This window comes from Cyprinus carpio, chromosome A3, assembly GCF_018340385.1.
Source record: "Cyprinus carpio isolate SPL01 chromosome A3, ASM1834038v1, whole genome shotgun sequence".
Taxonomy (NCBI): domain Eukaryota; kingdom Metazoa; phylum Chordata; class Actinopteri; order Cypriniformes; family Cyprinidae; genus Cyprinus; species Cyprinus carpio.
Window position 1 is genome coordinate 12340634 of NC_056574.1, and position 14975 is coordinate 12355608.

The 14975-nt window shown below is 34.0% G+C and overlaps 1 protein-coding gene and 1 pseudogene across 1 annotated transcript in view; both read left to right on the top strand.

The window, feature by feature from the left end:
• The window catches only part of LOC109059404 (nuclear factor 1 X-type-like), a 723368-nt gene that overhangs the window by 524575 nt on the left and 183818 nt on the right, over window positions 1-14975 (top strand).
• Window positions 3365-10257, top strand: LOC122136228 (annotated as a pseudogene).

The window sequence follows — 14975 nt, forward strand, 5'->3', positions numbered from 1 at the left end:
AGACTCTGATCTAGAGAATCGAAACCGTTTTTGTTTTTGTCAAAAGTGTGTTTGTAGTTTGTTCCTGTGCTGGACACAGAAAAACAAAACTGTACTTCTGCTGACACTGTATGACAAAAAAACATATTCATGTTTACACCAGTTTTTTCTTAAATCAAGATCTTAATCTTATTATCCAAATCAGGGTGGTATAATTAAAGTTTGTCTGCGGTACCTTGCAGAAACCCATACTGCTTCATTAAAACTTCAATTTATTTACATTGCCTTGTCCAGTCCACATTTTAAAAATGTTTGTTAGAACATAGTCTTCTATGTAGCCTGAAATATTCCTGGCCAACATATTGTATTTATCATTTATAACTTAAGGGGATATGCTGAATATACCCCATATACTGAAATTGTAAGCACATAACCATCAACTCATTAGTTTTTTACAAAAGTATGCATTTATATCCGTCCTTCGCTATCCAAGATGTAGATGAATCTTTTTCTTCATCTGAACAGATTCTGAAAAATGTAGCATTCCATCACTTGCTCACCAGTGAATCCTCTGCAGTGAATGGGTGCCGTCAGAATGAGAGTCCAAACAGCTGATAAAAACATCACCGTGATCCATAAGAATGTTTCCACCAGTGATAGAGTCCATCTCCTGTTGTTCTCTCATATAAACATCCACCCACATTTTTGTTTAGATCTATTTTGGACTGTTTTCTGTTTTTGCTTGTAAATGGTGCTTGATCTGTGCATATTTCACTGGAGGAAGCAATATTATGGATTTTACACTTGTATATTAGCCAGAAACAACAGTTTGAAGTTAAAAACGTCTTAATGGTTGTTTTTTAGTAAAATTCAGATTTTCACTTGACAAGACAGTGAGTTGTGTGAATTATTGTGATGTTTTTATCAGCTGTTTGGACTCTCATTCTGACGGCACCCATTCACTGCAGAGGATCCATTGCTGAGCAAGTGATGTAGTCAGCAAACCAACTCCTCTACATCTCGGAAGGCCTGATTGTAATTTTCAGCCAATTTTCATTTTTGGGTGAACTGTTCCTTTTCAGCTGTTGAAAAAAATAAAAAAAAGATATTTTAAACAATGTTGGTAACCAAGCAGTTGACGGTAGTCATTGACTTTCATAGTATTTTCTCCCATGTTATGGAAGTCAATGGCTAATGTGAACTCTTTGGTTACCAACATTCTTTAAAATATCATTACTCATACAGGTTTGGACGAACAAGAGGTTGAGTAAGTGACAGGATTTTCATTTTTGGGTGAACTGTCCCTTTAAGTGTTATCAGTTTATTTTCTGAATTTAGACTGAATTTCAGAATTTAACTCTGAATTCTATTTCACCCAATCTTTTAGAATCTTGATAAGCTGAAATTCTAAACAGAGGGACATTATTTTCTTCAAGGTACAACATGATTCATCATACATATACAGTTTATGTATAAATAGATACATGCTTATATTTGTAGATTCTGAGTTGGTGGTGTTGACAAAATAAACCTTTCCTTCCGTTTTTCTCTCTCGTTTCAATAGTAAGTCAACGATCATATTTCACATACCTGAAGCTATTTTAAATGCAAATGTTTACATGTAAACAAATCCAAAACTACAACAAATACACAGTCGTTTAGAATATGTGCACTAAAACAGAAGTTAATTGTGCTGATGGAAGCAGTGTATAAGACGAGTAATGCATTTATCGAAGCAAAAAATCATTAAACTTGTTTATGCTTCTTGGTTCATGAAAAGCAGGAACGCTGTGATGCTGATTCTCAGTAATAATTTATGAGAATGGCTCTGAATCTGAACTGCACAGGGAAGTGTTATTGAATATTTCAACTCTCAGGTAAAGAAAGTTCCCCTTGTGCCACATTCATTTGCATTTCTTTATTGTTTTGTGGCAGTTTTTATTATAAATGTCCTGTTTTTATTATTTGTACATCACGTTGTTCCTAAATTCTTCAAGTTCCTGGATAATGTTTGATTAAGAGAAGGATTCAGTGCAGTGTTTCTGTTTAAATGAATTAAAGGGTGACTGAAAGCACAATGACCTTGTTTGAAGTGTTATGAGGATGTTGTGTCATAACTCAGGCCTTGAGAGACTAAGACTGTCAGGAGCAGTGACGGCTGCGTGTTTAATTGGCTGGTTGAAGGTTGGGAAAATGCCGGTTTGTCTGCAGGTGGAACACTGACGTCATTGTTCCTCTTAATAATCAACTTTTTGTACCTGCAGAACTCTGAATTTTCTTTGTAGCTTTTGTCTTAGTATTTAAAGGGTTACTCCACCCCAAAATGAAAATTTTGTCATTAATCACTTACCCCCATGTCATTCAAAACCTGTAAAAGCTTTGTTTGTTTTCAGAACACAATTTAAGATATTTTGGATGAAAACCTGGAGGCTTGTCAACGGTCTCCTCTGTGTCTCTCCATATCATCGTATGCTGAGTATGCTCTTCTGTGTCATCCGCGCAACAAGGATGCGCTGTTTCCACACGTTTTTTGCTTTGATTTGAAATAGTATTTAGCTTTGTTTTGGAGTGGATGAGGCAGTAGTTGTTGCGGTGATGTTGAGATTTACAAAGGAGACTGTTGACAAAGGAATTATTGAATACAGGTGTTGTTTTTGTTTTCTGCGCTTACAAAAAGTGTTCCCGTTGCTTCATATAACCCAGATTGCACGTCTGATGGCAGATGGAGTATTCTGAAGATGACTTTCATACCTTTTATGGACCTTGACACTGTTATTTACTTGGCAGTAAATGGGACAGTCACAAGCCTCCAGGTTTTCATCCAAAATATCTTAAATTGTGTTCTGAAAACAAACAAAGCTTTTACAGGTTTTGAATGACATGGAGGTAAGTGATTAATGACAAAATTTTCATTTTGGGGTGGAGTATCCCTTTAATTAGTGTAATCTGAGATGTCATTTATTTGAAAAAAAAAAATCTGTTTCTGACAAGCTTTCTTAGAAATTATATATTTTATTTACAGTAATTTTATAGTTTTACTTGTCACTCTTGTTTTCTTTTGTTCCAGCTGTAGATTGCGATTTTAATTTTCTTGATTTTCTGGTCTTGTGATCCGCCAGGATTGTGAAATCAGTTTTGTTGGCGTGAATCTTTTGTTCCTTTTGTGTGATGCAGAATTTCCTCCTATGTTTTTCTTAATCCATAATTACACTCCTACTCATAACAAAGCATTTGTACATAATAAATATGCATCGCATGTACACACATACGCATATCCCCCCTAATATTTTGCTCTGTACCAACCAACAACCACACATTTTCCTGTTGACTTGAAGTCAGTCGTTGTGTTGATCAGGTTCCTCAGAGGACTGAACCCGGGTGAGTCTCCGTGACTACAGATGCAATACACCCACTCTCTCCCTCTAGAGAAAAAAGGAAGGAGTGGTGAGTCACGCCCACCTGTTCACTCCATCCACTCTTCTATAAAAACATCTTATTTCACATGAGCGACAGAAGAGAGAAAAACAGGAGGCGCGCGTGACCGCTCTTCGCTTAATTGACAGTCAGTCAGTCACTCAGGGATTTACCAAAACTGCAAACCTCAACATTTGACTAAAGGTAAGAGATTCTCCTTCTTAAAGCTACTCTAGAAATCGTGAACACACCGTTAGAGATAACCTTGAAGTAAAGGTACCGTTAAAATACCTTGAAGTAGTTAAACCTGTTCTTTATGGAGCTGTGCAAACATCAGTGGGTATAATTGTGCTTGTTGGTGCAGAATGATGTTGAATGAGTGTTTTGAGTGAGGTGTGTCGTTCACAGCTTCAGGACCGTGTTAAGTCCATTCGGAATTACATCTCCTGAAAGATCCGTGCTATTTTGATGGGTTTTTCCCAGTGTGTGGCTGTCATAAAATGCAGCATCACTTCACTGGTGGATGTCGCCCACATTTCTTACAAACACTCAACAGTCATTTGATTTCATTCTGAAACTCTTCTGTCCCTTCAGCTGAAAATACGCTGATATAGCCTACACAGCAAAGACTCCGTTTGCTCACCAAAGCTGCATTTGTTTGATCAAAAACACAACTAAGACTGAAATAGCTGAAAACCAAAATAACTGTTTTCCATTTGAATATATTTTAAGATGTAATTTATTCCCGTGAAGGCAGAGCTGATTTTTTTAGCAGTCGTGCTCCAGTCTTCAGTGTCACATGATGCTTCTGAAATAATTCTAATATGCTGATTTTCTGTTCAAGGAACATATTATTATTATTATTATTATTATTATTATTATTATAGGTGTTGAAAACTGTTCTTGTTGCTTAATTTTTATAATATATATATTTTTTTCAGGATTCCTTGATGAATAGAAAGTTCAAAAGAACAGCATTTATTTGAAATGGAAGTCTTTCGTATATTTTAAATGTCATTGCTGACACTTTTTGATCAATTTAATGCATCCTGGTTGAATAAAAGTATTAATTTATTTAAAAGAAATCTTGCTGACCACAAACTTTTGAATAATAACTGATACACTGCATGATGCCAGTTTAATATTTACCTTTATACTCAATGGTAGTACGAAAGCTGTCATTGGGGGTGATACCTTTTAGGTACTATATTTACTAATATTTAGATATTAATATGTACCTTTAAGGTACCAACATGGATGCTTTAGGTACAATCCGTTTTGAAAAGGTACCGCTTTTGTTATCCGAGAGTGCATGGTAGTTTTTGTAAGTAAATTCATAAATATTAATTTGACAACAAGGTGTATTATAATGTACAGTTAAAAAATAACTGTGTAATACTTAACCTGGCATTCAACATTCATTAATATGTTATGTGTTCTACTATCAAACTAATAATACAAATGAAAGTTGCATGATGTCAAGAGCCTCCAAGGGACATTGCCTGTCTCCATCTCTCTCAGAAATGAGCAGTACCCAGAGCTCAGAAAGACAATGTCCCATGTACTCTCTACTGACCAACACAAAGCCCGCTTTATTGTTTTTGCAACCGCTTTAGCTATGCACTGTTGTGTCTGATTTACCTCTGAAACAATGACAAAATGAGGAAACCTGATATGCTAGTTGAGCATTGAGTTCCAGTGGTTCAAAAACCGGATTACTGATGCAGAACACGGAGAGCAAACATTAACACACCCCTATGAATGATTTTCATGTAGGAAAAACAAGCACACTTGTGTGTGCTGTAGGCTACACATGCATTCATCCATAGAAAGCATTTTCGTTTCAAAGACTCGAGGCTACAAAATGCTAAATTCATTGTTCTTGTTTTATTCCTCATGTCTCCATGGACTCGTAAATATTCATGGGTGACCAGGTTAATAATAGTTTACAGCCTCAAATCTCTCTAATATGGAAGCAAACAGCTGATTTAGGAAGCTTGTGAGACAAATATCTTTCAGTTTCTTTCCTGAAGAATTGTAGATGGTGATAACACGATGAATCACGATGAATAAAAATGGACCTGACTTTTGACCTTTTGATGTTAAAATCATCAGTTTGTTCAGACAACTTTTGTTCAAATACAGAAATGTATACGTATTCTTTTTCATATATATATATATAATATATATATATAATATATATATATATATATATTATATAATATATATAGATATATATATATATATATATAGACACACACACATATATGTACACATTAACACTACCGTTCAAAAGTTTGGGGTCTGTAATTTTTTTCTCTTCTGTTCACCAAGGCTGCATTTATTTAAAAAAAAATGCAGCAAAAACAGCAATATTGTGAAATATTATTGCAATATAAAATAACTGCTTTCTGTTTTAATCTATTTTAAAATATCATTTTATCCAGTGATTAAAGCTGAATTTTCAGCATCATTCCTCCAGTCTTCAGTGTCACATGATCCTTCAGAAATCATGCTAATATACTGATTTGATGCTAAATAAAAATTTCTTGTTATTATCAACAGCATGTATTTGAAATAGAAATCTTTTTTCAGCGTTATAAATGTCTTCACTGTCACTTTTGATGAATTTAATGCATCCTTGCTGAATAAAAGAATTAATTTACGTGTATAGACCAACGATTCCTCATATCATGAGTAGGCCTGACCTGTTACTTTTCCAAGTCATCTGACTTCTGATTTTTACCTTAAAAACTGCTTTATAATTAAATTATATTTTACAACCTGTCATAACATTTGAAGTCTAGTGATGCTATTGGCGCTCAGCACATTTGACAGTAACTCTGACAGTCTGTAATTTGTGAAACATTTCACATCAATAGCACTTTATTGATGTTTTTTTAAATGTTTATCTCATCTGTCTTTGGACAATGACCTGATCAGAATTTTTTGTTCATCTTAAACCTAAACAAACTCTGATCTCCCATTAGAGACTTGAGCATGTGACACACGTTGTCTGCTGTGATCAAACCTATTTAACGTCCTATAAGGCCTCATAAGTGACCTAAGCTCTTTGCAAGAAGTGATGCGTCACCTGACAGCACAATGATTTTCATATTGGTGGACTATAAGCAGAAGTATAGCTCATTAAGTGACGTTATTTGTGTTCAGAGGCGATCAGGTTGCAGTAATGCCTCTCTGAAAGGTTCAGAGTGTTCCTCTTCTCTTGGACTTTATATTGTGTTTTAAAGGAAATGTTCTTGTAAAATCACCCCCCCTTGTTTCCATCAAGTCACTGGCAGTAACTGCTTTCACAATGTAATCATGCGTTGATTATCAAAGTTTTGAACACAAATACAGAAGTCATTCAAATTGTCATCAGAATGTGGCATATATTTAAATATTATAGCATTTTTACAGTTTACAATTATATATCTATATGTATTACATGTGTGTGTGTGTATGTGTATATATATATATATATATTAGTGCTGTCAAATGATTAATCAAAATTAATCGCATTCAAAATATAAAAGTTTTTGTGTACACAATATATGTGTATACTGTGCATATTTATTATGTATATATAAATAAAATTACATGCATGTATATATTTATGAAAAATATGGTATTTTATATATTAAATATATTTTTAGAAAACTGTAAATGATAGTTTTTTTCGATTATTATTATTATTATTATTATTATTATTATTTCTTTTTGTTTATTTGAGCATGTTCTGACTAAATCTGACCATCTGTGTGAGGAGTCACAAGCTCATTTTCTTGCATTTGAATAGTGACCTAGAATCGCACAATCTCTTGTTATTTCTTATCTTGGACTTTTTTGGACCTCGCTGCATGTGTGGAAAAGTAAAGCAAGGTTTTTGTCTCTCCCATTGTGTTCCCTACAAAAAGCTGTAAATATTACCTGAGGTCCTATAGTCTATTCAGCACACAATTAAACCACACAGATATGACCTTAAAGAGAACAGGATATGGCATATGTTTGTACAGTATTGTATTGCATTTGTTGGAATTACACACCTTATTCTGGTTACGTATGTATGAGTCCGTCTTGGTTTCATAAATTCTCACAATTACCAACCTTTGTTGACCAGTTCTTAGTGTTGCGCAAAGAGCAAACACTAGTTTGACGTAAATAAAATGAGGCATGCAGTATTTTTAGAGTGGGACAATATTTTGTTAAACTTTAGCTTATTAAAGAGTTTGTGTGGTTCGCATGAACTTTTGATCTGTGAGACCAGCGTTCTGAGGTTAACGAGAATTGTAGTTAAATAATTTACTACAGCAAAACCACCATTTTTTTCTCACAGCACTTCCTGGACTTACCAAGTACTTTGTTTCACAAAATCATCTAAGCGATTGTGTTTATTCTATGTTCGTTCATTAAAAACTGTCTGTTTTTTAAAAAATAAAGATTAAGATACTTTTTGGAATAAAAAACACAGGGCAAAACAAAAGCCCCATAATATTATATTATTATTATTAATAATTATAAAAACAGTTGTTAATTGTTGTTTATTATACTTTTTCAGGTGTCACATAAATCCGATAAAAATGGGTTGCTTTGGATTTTTGAAAACGATGATGTTTCTCTTCAATGGTATCATCTTTGTAAGTAAAGCTTATGTTTGTTTCCTGATGTTTAAATATATTTATGAATTGCTCAAATAGCATAATAAGCAGCCTGATTTGTACTGTTTTTTTTATTATGTTTCAAATAATTCTGTCGAATCACTTCAGGTTTACCTGCTTTAATGTCCTGTGACAGTGGCCATGTTTGCATAAATACACACAGAGATCTACTTATAAATAGTTTATCTCACTCCGAAACATCTATTTACATTTACATTCACAGCTGCTGTTTTCTCAGCGAAGTGACTATATATTGAACACCAAGTGCGATGAAAATGTGTGTTATAAAACATGGCTCTGCTGTGGCAGGAAAATTTATATCTTGTCTGCTTCTTAAACTGACTTATTGGTCCAATACATTTAGGGTGTTGATATGAGGATCAAGGCATATGTTTTAATCAAATCTAATTGTGTTTTTGTGGTGCAGCTGGCAGGAGCAGCGATTCTGGGTGTGGGGATCTGGGTGAAGGTGGACAGTGGGTCTGTCCTGAGTTTTCTGCAGAATATACAAGGAGCCCCTGGTGAGCTGGGGCAGGTGTTGAACGTGGGATACCTCCTCATCGCTGTGGGCGCTGTGCTGGTCATCCTGGGCTTCCTGGGCTGCTGTGGAGCCATCAGAGAGAGCAAGTGTATGCTGCTGCTGGTAAGCAGACTGACACAGTTCCCACAATGCACTCTTACAATTAAGGTTCTTTATGGGGATCTTTGGTTCCATGAGGAATCTTTAACATCCATAGAACCTTTACATTCCTCAAAAGGTTCTTTAGATTATTGAAATATTCTGCACACTACGAAAAAAAAGTTCACTGAAAAGCTCTTTGGGGCAGCAAAAATGTTTCTTCTAAATTTAAAGTGCATTACAAAATATAACAATATCTTTCATTTATAATGTTTAGCTTTGAAAGCCTTTATAACATATCATTTTTATACACTGTTATACTACATAAATAATATATTAAATTGTATAAACTCGCCATATGCTGTAGTGGACTTCTGTTCGTTTATTCATTCACTGAATCTGTCTGTCAATCTGTCTCCTCAGTTCTTCATCATTATTCTGCTTGTGTTCATCGCTGAAGTCGCTGGAGCCATTGTGCTACTGGTCTTTAAGCCTCTGGTAAGTCTGTACACACCATATTTAAACACTCCTTTGTCTGTAAAGAACTCGTGGAAATACTCAAACCTCCTAATGTTTGTATTGCAGGCTGAAAACCTGATTAAACAGGTGGGAACCGAAGTTGTGAAAAGCATCAGAAACGATTATGGGAAAAATCCGGACGTCACTGGACTATGGAACACGACCATGACCTCGGTTTGTTACTCTTTAGTTGATAAAGAAGGAAATAAAATTTTTTTTTTTTTTTTTTTTTTTTTTTTTTTTTTATTATTAGGTCATCATTATTATTAGTAGTAGTGGTTGTATTATTATTATTATTACAGAAACAGAACATTTCTGAAATTCTAATAATATCTTATATAGAATATCTTCCAGTTTAATATTGTACATTTGATATTTTGAGACCTGTGCCTCATATTAAGATGTTATCCCATAAGAACAGTCTTTAAAAGTGTACCACAACACCTGAGCAAGTAAAATAAGTATATGTTAATGTCAGAAATATCACTTGAAGTACAGAATGTAGCTGATGTCAAAACCCTTCTGTCTCTCCTTTAGCTGAAGTGCTGTGGATTCAACAACTATAACGGATTTCACAAATTCTTACTTTGTGAACGACACCAAGAGTTTTACCCATTTCAGTGCTGTCATAGAGTTCCATGCATTGAGATCACAGCTTTTAATTCGGTGAGTTCATCTCTTAGCATGTTTATTCCTTGAATCAACTCTAGTTTTCATGCGTTTTGGATTGTATATCATGTAGCATATAAATATCATCAAATTTTGTCTATTTTTATTTGTTTCCTCAGACTGTACCAGGTTGTTTCCCGGCATTGAAGAAGCTGGTAGACGATAATGCAGTTATCATCATAGGTGTAGCATTAGGCATCGCTGCTCTTGAGGTAACAGACACACTTTCTTTCTGTCAATCACTGTGTTCACATTTTAAAAGCAAAAAAATCAGTTGTGCACACTTTGTATGATATGTTTGATGAGATACTGAAAATGAGCTAAAACGTATGCTACATTCTTGTCACTTTTAGTTATCACACTGGAAATTAAAATGGGTATTTTGCATTTTAATCCATTTTTGTGTAATAAAAAAAAAAAAAAAAAAACTTTGCTCTTGGCAGTCCAATTCAAATTTTTATGGAATATTACAAAAACAAGCTTCTTTAATCATACCGTTTCTTTATAATAACAGTAAAGAACAGAGACATTTGTTAAGCAGATAAATATGGGTCAGTTTTGATTTCCTCTTTTATGTTGAATAGTTGACCCAAAAATTAAAAATTGTTTAAAATGTACTCACCCCTTGGCTTATCCAAAGATTAGTTTGTTCCTTCATAGGAATAGATTTGGAGAAATGTAGCATTACACATCACTTGCTCAGCAATGGATCCTCTGCAGTGAATGGGTGCCGTCAGAATGGTCCAAAAAGCTGATAAAAAAACATCACAATAATCCATGATGAAGTATACTACTTTTTGGTAAGGTGTGGTGTGATAATTTGCATGTTTGTAAGAAACAAATCCATCATTAAGATGTTTTTAAACCTTTGCTTCCAGCCAAATATAAGTTCTCTATATCCATAATACCAGTGAAAAAAATCTTGTCTGAATCAGGAGAGAAATCTGCACGGATCAAGCACCGTTTACAAGACACAAACAAATAAGTGGATGGATATTTGATGTGAGAGGAGATTTTTTTTCACTGGTGGAAGTGTTATTATGAATTATGGACTCACATTTTGTACTGAAGTAACAGTTTTAAAGTTAAAAAACATCCTAATGACGTATTTGTTCCTTACAAACATGCAGTTTTTCACTTCCACAAAAAAAAGATGTTAACTGAGGGGACTGGAGTGGTGTGGATTATTTGTGATGTTTTTTATCAGCTGTTTGGGTCTCTCATTCTGACGGGCACCCATTCACTGCAGAGGATCCATTGATGAACAAGTCATGGAATGCTACATTTCTCTAAATCTAAATTCTATTCATTTTAAGGAAATAAATACAGTAAAATTTTTTGATTGTCTGTTTTCCTGTTTTTGCCTGTTGTTTTTGATTTTTTTTCGCTTTTTTTTAGAATAATTACAACACACACACACACACACACACACACACACACACACACCACACACATATAATCCCTTTATCACACATTTTTGAAATACTGTGGCACTAATGCTTTTTCTCTTTAAACTCAAAATATTTCCTTTCTGTCTCTGTTCTCATTCTCAGCTTGCAGGCGATGATTGTCTCCATGATCCTGTATTGTCAAATAGGATCACAAACGGGATTAATGCCTCACCTGTATCTTAGATATCATTTCTGATGACTCCTCTGGTTTACTGAGGATGAGGTGGATCTTAATATCACTGTTACTTTTCAATCATTTCGAACTTGTATCAAACAGTATGACATTACAAGTCTCTCTGGGTCAGAGCGTCCACAAAAATGAAAATAAATTCAGACTGTTAAGACTAAACTTTGACTGCAAACATGAGTTATAAAAAGATCCCTTTTTACTGTTATGTTAAAATGAGCTGTTTTAATGCTTAATTATCTGTGAGACTGAATAATTATTTTTTTGTTTACTTTTTTTTTTTTTTTTTATTTTGGATGTGGTTTTTTTGTTTTATTATTTAAAAATTGTTTTATTTTTTTAATTGCTTAGGAATTATTTTGTTATTTTGTAATTCTGAACACACTTTTCCCTACTGACATATGTGCAATGACCAGAAAAGGCCAAATGTTTTCTAACAAATGTTGCTGATTGTAATTTATTGTAAACTTTTTACAAAGCTATTTTAAATAATAGGCCTGTTTGTGTAATAAAGCACAATGTTTTATTTTTAAAATCTGTGATGTATATTTAAAAAAAAAAAGCTTTTGATTATATCATGTTGCTTAAATGTTATTGTAAGATTTCTATTTTGACAATAATTATAAAGGCAATATTTCAACCTGTTTGTGATGGTCATTTCTTTAAATTCCTCAACTGTAACTCCACTAATGTACATTCAGCCTCTGATGATAAATGGAGATGAATTCCCTTTATAGGTCTGACAAATCATGGGAAAAGATGGGGGCGCTCAATAAAGCTCCCAACTCCCTAATTCCTATTTTGGACAAGGTTGAACAACTATTTAATTGTAGTACAATCGTCCTTTTACGTCTCCCTGGCGTCGGAATATCTTGAAGTCTCATATAAAATAGTTATGAACTCTACTGCCCTCTAGTAGCGATGCCGCAAAATTACTGACAGCTCGATGCATCACATCAAATTAAGTCCAACAATAAACTGTGTGCTCGGGCGTACTAATAAGATGGATAAAATGTGGTTTAAATTTGTCGTTGAAAGATAAATTTCTTTATTTTTCTGGCAGTGGCCATGCTATCGATCTTGATAATATCTTTGTGTCAGGCCTACATTGTATTTTTATTTATTTTTTTATTTGTTTTTGCACAAAAACATTTTTATGTATTTTATTTTTAGATCTGGTGTCTTTCTTACTGAGATTTCCCTTGTAAAATCTCTTAAACTCAATTATAACAATAAGAATAGCACTTCCTTTTACTTTCCTTTTCATTTTATTTTATTGTATTCCAATGCGATTGTTTCGTAATTTTTGAGAAAAAACAAAAAACAAAAAACAAAACAACAACAACCTACTAACATGGTGTAAAGTAGCCTGCAGAAAGATATTTATGAAAATATTTGCATTATTTATTGTTGTGGAAAGCCTTTCCAACTTTTTATTTTTTATTTTTTTTTTTTTATCCTTTCGGCGTCGCTGACCATCAAAAAGAATGTGTTAAACTATTTTCAATATTTTTTATATATTTGGTCATTCCATACAGGTCAACTTAAGAACTTTGATTAAGAGATAGAAATCGGATGAACACATTGTTTATTTTATTTTTATGCGCTATTACGTTCCCGATTTTATTTGATATTATTATTATTATTATAAATTATTATTTTACTGGTGTAACCTAGGCTTTAAATATCCTTTTTCTATTCTTTATTTAAGGGTTATAATGTTATGGATCTTTAAAAAATGCCATATACCTTTATGTCTTCATAAGACCTTATTAATTAATTGTTTGCTTGTTTGTTTGTTTTATCTTCACCTTGCAAGTTTGAAAAGCGAAATCTATATGTTTTTAAAACGTTTGAGTTCGCGTACCTTTGCGCATGAAAACACACACACACACACACACACACACACACACACACACACACACACACACACACACACACACACACACACACACGCAGAGTAAATAAAAAATAAATTAAAATTATATAAATTATTATTATTAAATTATAAAATATATAAAATAATTATTACGCTGTTTTATATATTTATATATATTTTAAATATATTTTATGTATGAAATAATTTATCATTTTAATAAAAAATTAAATTTATGCACACAAAAGTATTTAGCCTAATCATGAATAAAATAATAAAATAAATACAGTAATAAGTATCAGATACAATTAAATGTATGCATTTAAGCTATTTAGAAATAAAAAGGTTTGGGGAAAATTACCATTTAAACAAAGATTTCTAAATAAATTACCATAAAATATTTACATACAAACATATAATTCGTGCGTCACACTATCACTCCTTCACCCCACCGCTAGATGGCGCTACTAACTTCTGTCCCTTGGCTCCCGTCTCCTGCCATTGAACCTACTGTGAGCCCGAGGAGGAGTCAAGAACTCCGTGTTCTCACATCACACAGACACTTGTGCCAATCGAGCTGTAGATTGAGCCGAGCTCTGATCCGTATTCCGTGCCAGCTCGAGTTTCCCAGCGTTCCTCATCCATGCAGCATCTCCAGGCGCAGTGAGAAACTTTCCTCCGGAGCTCTGAGAGAAAGCTCTTTCACAGGAGCCTGAGCACTTGAGGCAGGTGTTCGTGTGGCCACAAGGGCCAGAAGAGGACAACAAACAACAAAATACACCATGTCCACTGGGAAAAATGCACCTGGCACAGAAAAGTGAGTTGTTGATGACTTGTTTAATGTTTATTTTAAAAGAAATGAGAGTGTTGCTGGGCATTTGAGTATCAGCTACTCAGCAAAACTGAAACTGTCGTGGTTTGTGGCTCTGTAAGTCTCTAAATTGCTGATTCAGTGGGTCTGTGTTTAGTTTTGGCCGTTTTTTTTTCTCTTGATGTCAATTTTCACATCTCTTCCTTCCTTGTTTTGCAAGAGTCTGGTTTGAGCTCAGCTCATGTTCTCAGTGAGAGAATGAAACAGCATCCCTAAATATAATGCTTAAGAAAGCTTCACTGCTGGCAGATGTGCTCTTAATGTTGTTCAAGTGAAATAACTGGCAGTGCAGTGTGACATATTCATATTCTTATTCAAAGGCGCTGGCTGTCCATGGCCAGTCTGTGTACTCTAAGCAAACATCAAACACCTTGACTAGTGACACAGTGTGTGAGCCATATTCTGCATTGCATTTGTGTTTGTACATGAGTCATTGTGACTTGAGAGATACCTTTAAATGACTTGTAAAGTCATGCAATTGCTTTAAAACCAGTTGTTTTTTCATCTCAAAACAGGATGCATGTGAATTTAAGCAAATGCATGTTGGTTAGTTTATAAATTTCATAAGCAACAGGTGCCGGAGGGCCGTATGTCTCACTTTGAGAGCCCATGAATGTTTGTCTGCTCTAAAAGCAGGATCAACCAGTTGACATTAATTAGTCCTGCTATATATATCTTCAGTGGTCATGTGCTGTAAAACTCTGCATCGGAAGCATTCATAATTTATAAAGG